A 6251-nucleotide genomic window follows, 5' to 3' on the forward strand; every position below is an offset into this window, starting at 1 on the left:
AATTTATATATTTTTATTTTTTGGTTAAAACAAGTATAAATCATACAAAAAAAATTAGTAATATTTATTTGACTGAATTAAAGCTATATATAATTTGTATTAGTAATTATTATGTTCGGTTAATTTAATTAATTACCTAATTTTAAATTGAATTAATCGATAATCGAACTTTTAAAAAGTCATTACCCAATTTTTGACTGAATTAGATCAATTAACTAAATTTAATCGATTTAGCCAATTAATTTAATTTTAACCGACTCCAAATCTTTAGAATAAGTAAATCCATTAATAAAGAGAGGATTAGTTCCCATTAATAAAAGGATAAAAAACGATTACAATGCATCATAATAACTGAAGTTGGTTATTAAAAGCACCTACGATCCAAATAAGCAAAAAAATAAAGTCTCAAATTGTCTAAAACTTTCTCACCCCCATCCACTTTTTCATTTCTTTGTATTAGTCTAGCGTCTCCGTCAAACCTCAAAATCTTCCCAAAGACTTATCATTGAATTATGAATCGATATTAACATACAGCAAAGCGAGGTGGTGAAATTATCCATTCTTGAAGCTGCTCGATCTGGGGGTTAACCCACCTCAAATTCCACTACTGACGAGGAAACTTCTTCAACCCAAAAGGTACTTTCTGATCTCTAAAACCCCTCTTTTGCAAGACGGTGTGCTACTATGTCGCTATTTCTTTGAACATACTAAAATCCACATCATGAAAATATATTAGAAATGATTTAGCATCCCAAATATAATCACTGACCAATGAGCTGTCTTCTTCTATTGAGGTGAATTTGTTGATGGTCGACAATGAATCTTCCATTTTGACAAATTTGAAATCCATTTCTACCATAAACTGAATCACATGAAGGCTAATTTGGGCTTTAACTGCAAATGAATCAAGTAAATTTTTATTTACATGACTGCATTCTTCCATTACTTACTCATCATTATTTCTAATAATCACCCGTGTACTCCATTCTTTAGACCAAAAAGGATAAATAAATCTTAATGGAAAAACAATTTCATTTAATATTATATGTACAGAAAATGAAGGTTTTTAATAATCAAATCAATAATCTAATTATTCATACTATTAGTTCATGAATCAACTGATGGTCCAACAATAATTAAATAAATAATTAAAAATTCATAAAATCAGTTCAACAATTAATTTTTTATTTTGATATTTTATTAGTTACAAATAGTTTACTTAGAGGCTAATACAACTACGATATATTAATAAATTCTCAATCCAATCAATCCAACATATTAATTCGATTCAGTTCAAATAACACAGAGACCAACTTAAACTACACTTACCTAAAATAATTTTTAAAAAAATTGATCGCAATTTAGTTATCAAAAATTAATCTAATATCATATTTACTTCACTCTATAATTAAAAGTCACTGAGAAAAAAAATTCAGAAGTAAAATTAAGATAGTGACATGTATCCTTTACACATATTTAAAATTAAAAAAAATAATTAAATTAGATACATGTGATCATCCCAATCCAATTTGAGAAATTTTTTCTTTTCCATTGACCGTATACATGATAATAATTTATTTTAATATTCGTCTGTTATTATTTTTATGTTTTTGTTATAAGTATTATTATTTTTATTAAATTTCATGAGTTGCATTAATCGTATGTAATTTTATATGCAATTTATTTTTATATTCGTATGATGCACAAATTGATTATGTATATTTATTTTAGTATGCTATATTTTATAGAAAAAATTTCATTGTTTAAAAATTAGAACCATTTTTAAAATGAAAAACAATTAATATAATTTTGTAGAAAAATGTAACAAAATTAAAAAATTATTAAAAATCCAAAAACTAATAACAATAAAAGTCAAAATAGGATGTTTTTGTTCCCAGGAAACGTATGGATATACAGTTTTCAATGTAGCAAAAATTAATTCTTTCTTTTTTATTTTAAATAACAGTTTTAGAAAATAAGTAATTTTTCTTTTATAAGTTAATGTCATTTTAGGGTTTGATGGGTTATTTTTAACTTGAATTATTAAGTTTTGAAAGGCGAATATGTGGTTTAAATATATAAAAAATCTTTATATTTAAAAGATGTTTTTATAAGAATTAAAAAAGATATTGTTATATCTTATTGTTGCATTCAATTATATTATTTTGTGATTTTTGTTGATGTTTTAGTTTTAAATTTTAAATATAATTTAATGCACCTTCAAAAAAATATAATTTAATGCATGATGTTTTTGAGAATGTATGCTGAAATTTTATTCAATAAGTTTAAACGATGGCGCCAAAACAAAACAAACATAAAAATTGGGCCAAGACAAAACCCAAACACCAGCCAAATATCGAAGATTGCTTAATGTCACGGGCCGCCCCGTGACATTAGAAGCATCTAAGCCTCAGCCAGGGAAATTAATACATTAAATCTCCTGAAAAGCAACGGATGATTTTAAAGCCCATCAGTAATGTTTCATTTCCTTTCCCAACAACTTTAACCCACCCAACTTCTCTTTCTACTCTCTTACCCAGACTCTTCCCCTACCCTATCTCACCAAAAATTGAACAGAGAGAAATCAGAAACCCTCTCCCATTCGATCCCTTTCCACTTCCTCTCTTGCAAATATAGGAACCCTATCTTGCAGACAACATTGATCCCATCTCTTTAGGCTTTCAGTAGCCAACAAGTGAGCAATGCTATTCATCGATCTATGGATGTATTTGAACTTACAGGTATGAAATATTTTGCTTAACCATTTCCCATCTCTAATGTAAGCCCCAATTTCGAATTTGCCATAATCTTCTCTCCGTAGTTTTTTGATAATAGAGAGGGAATCACCTTCAATTTCAACCTTCATAAGCCCTAGATCCAGGCCCAGATGAACACTTTTAATGTATGCAAGTGCTTCTGCAGTAAACACAGAGGGTATATTTTTATTTATCACAACTTTAGAACACAATGCTCCATGCTCAACCAATGCACAAATATTTGTAAGGTACATTTTCATTTATCACAACTTTAGAACACAATGCTCCATGCTCAACCAATGCACAAATATTTATAAATTAATCCAAAACAACACCAATAAAAATCTCAAATCGAAAATAATTCACTCTAATAGAAGTATGAGAAAAGCATTTAAACACAACAAATAATTCAGAGATTTTCTAATAATTATATAAACAACCTCTCCACAAATGTACAAAAAACATACAAGAACAAAATAAACATAATATCATAAGAGAGGGAGAAAACTGAAACTGCCCTAAATATGATTAAATCGCCAGAATAGTGAAACCTGAAATTGTAGGCAAAACTAAATGTAGTGCATGGTGCCAAAAAAACTAATTAGAAAATAAACACAAATAATGAATAAGATTAAGAGGTTACAAAATCAAATAAAAACAAGGGCGATGAAGTAGGTAAGATTGAAGGTGTGCCCTGTCGCCATGCTCCAAAGGAAGTAAGCGTCGAATGTACCAATGACCTCGATGCTCTCCCTCTGACCAGTCAACCTGTGGGATAAGATGGCATGGATATACGTAAAGCCGGAGGTAGTGAAGTCGCCTTCGACCGACTCTGGTCATAGGGTGTTGTACTGGTAGTCAGCTCTGTTCAGCATAAAGATGGTGAGTAATGGATGTGCGGGTATAAAGTGAGGAACCCTTCGGCACTCATGAACTCCTTAGTATAGAGTCTTAAAGTAATTCCGAATTCTAGGATGCTCATATGATGCGTTGTACCGATGAGTTGAAAAGTAATAGTGCATGGCTCATCGTGGATCAACATCACGTGCTGTAAGAGGAATGTCGAACAAAACTCGAGGGTAAGATCCGAGTAGGTGGGCTCAATGATGGAGAAGAACCGGTTCCAAGGAGTTGTAACAATCAGTGCATGGACTCGATCAACTAATTGAATCTGCTCTAAGGCCGTTCAATCAATAGAACGACTTAATCCTAGTGGCCGCTGTTTGAGATGCTGATATAGATCCTCTTGGGGACCCTGTAAAAATCGGAGACATGGATGGCGTGTATCGGTGGAAGCGCCCGATGTTGAGGTCGCGCCCAGAGTCTTTTGCTTTTTTGAAGTGGAAATAGCGAGTCATGATGCACCTGAAAAATAGATAACCAAACAACTATTTCAGCATTCAACGTAAAAGCACGAATCGACATAATAGAACAGTTCAAATAACAACAGAATGAAAGTTGAATCCAACTAAAATCCAGAATCACAAGATCGAACATTCAGCTAAAAATATTTGAATCCAAAATTCGTGTAAAAGTAGCATCAAGAATATAAAAATAATAAATAAATAAGAATAATAGTAGAAAACACAATTCTAAAAGAAGAGTAACAATGATCACAACTTCCTAAAAACTAATACCACTTAAAAGCATAACAAGAATAAAACTCAGTTTTAATAATTAAAATTATGAATGAAAATAATAAAAACAATATGAAAAGGAACCAAAAGAAAATAAATAAAACGATAACTAAAATCACAATAAAAAGGAAATAAAAAATTACTAAAACAAATAATAATAAGAATACTAGTAAAAATAATAAAAGAAAGAAAAAGAAAAAGAAAAATAAATAAATAAATAAAATAAGTGAATTGGCAAACGATGGTGGTAGGGGGGCGCATGCGACGGTTAATGGGGATGGTAGTGGTCGACGGTGAAAGGACAATGATGGGGACGTGCGGGGCGGGGGATAGACTTGGCGAGAGGTGGATAAGGGTGGCGGTTTGTCGTCGAGGGAGAGAAAGGAAGGGGGAAAGGATGGAGGGGTGATGGGCGGTGGCTTGGGCGTGTTTTTCGAAGGAAGAAGGGAGATGGGGGCTGGTGGTAGACGGTGGAAAAAGGGGAAAAGAAATGGGAAAAAGAAGAGGAAGGGATGAATGAGAAAGAATGGGGGAAAAGTAAGGGGGAAAAGAAAAGAGGGGAGGGGATCGCTGTAGTATTGTGAGGGGGAATGGAGGGGAAGCCATGGATGGTGATCGGACTGGTAAAGGGACGACGACGACTGGTCTTTGTAAGGAGTGGCGGCTAGGGTTTGTTTTTAAAAGGTTGGGAGGAAGAAGACAAAACAAAAGAATGGGGGAATTAGGGTTTTAAAAGGGGACTCGATCGTGTTTAGGCTCTTGTTGGACTATACAGCCGTGTCATAAGCCCGTGTGGGGCTTTTTTAGCCCTTGAGCAATTCAAAATTTAAGCCCAATTTTCACATGGCCTCGGACACACCCGTGTGTCCAGGCCGTGCGTGATCTTTCTTCACTTCTCCCATGCTCATGTGCGAGGCTGCGTGAAGCACACGGTCTTTCACATGCTATTGTGACAGGCCGTGTTTCACACACGACCGTGTCTAAGGCCCGTGTAACTCATTAAATTGTAAATAAATTTAAAAATTAACTCCAGTATTCACATGGCTGTGGACACGCCCGTATGTCCAGGCCGTGTAACTCACTGTAGAATACCCTGTCGTGCACGCAGCTTGGGATATGCCCGTGTGGGTCAATTTTTTTTAAAAAGTAATTAATTTAATTTTAAATTAACGTGTAATAAAATTAAAAGAATTAACAAATTTTAAACACTCGGGTTGCCTCCCAAAAAGTACTTATTTAGAGTCTAAGCTCGACTCTACTTTGTACACGCACGGTTACGGTAGTTTTCGGAGCTGAAACTCCTCTTTCTTGTTATCAATTTTACTACCGAGATAAGGTTTGATCAAGTATTGTTTACCTTAAATGTGCCGAACTTAGAATGTGTTACCTCGACTGTACTGTAGGCGAAGACATTCAGTACCATGAATGAGTTCGATCCGTTTGGCTTAAGCTCTGAAGGGGAAATTAATGGATCCGATTTGTCTAGCAGTACTTTGTCTCTAACCTTAATTTGGTTTGTTCTCATCACATACTCATCATGGCGTCGCTTTGTGTCTCTATCATGTTTTTTCGATTTCTCCTCAGCATGCACTTGCCGTTCATCTAGTTCACCGAGTTGTACCATTCACTCTTCAAATGTTGTTCTGTTTCTGTTACATTGACTGAAACATGGCTCCAGCATGTTTTCCCGAGGAGTTTCTTATAGGGAAGGTTGAGCCACGTGATTACTAACATTAACAGAACATTTAATCTCATCTCGCTCACTAGAGACTCTCACAAAATTGCCTGCTTGGAGAATAATCTTATCGTCACCTACACGAAGCATAAGTTCACCTATACCAACATTGATAATAGTCCT

The sequence above is a fragment of the Gossypium hirsutum genome, chromosome A11 (genome assembly GCF_007990345.1).
Source record: "Gossypium hirsutum isolate 1008001.06 chromosome A11, Gossypium_hirsutum_v2.1, whole genome shotgun sequence".
Taxonomy (NCBI): domain Eukaryota; kingdom Viridiplantae; phylum Streptophyta; class Magnoliopsida; order Malvales; family Malvaceae; genus Gossypium; species Gossypium hirsutum.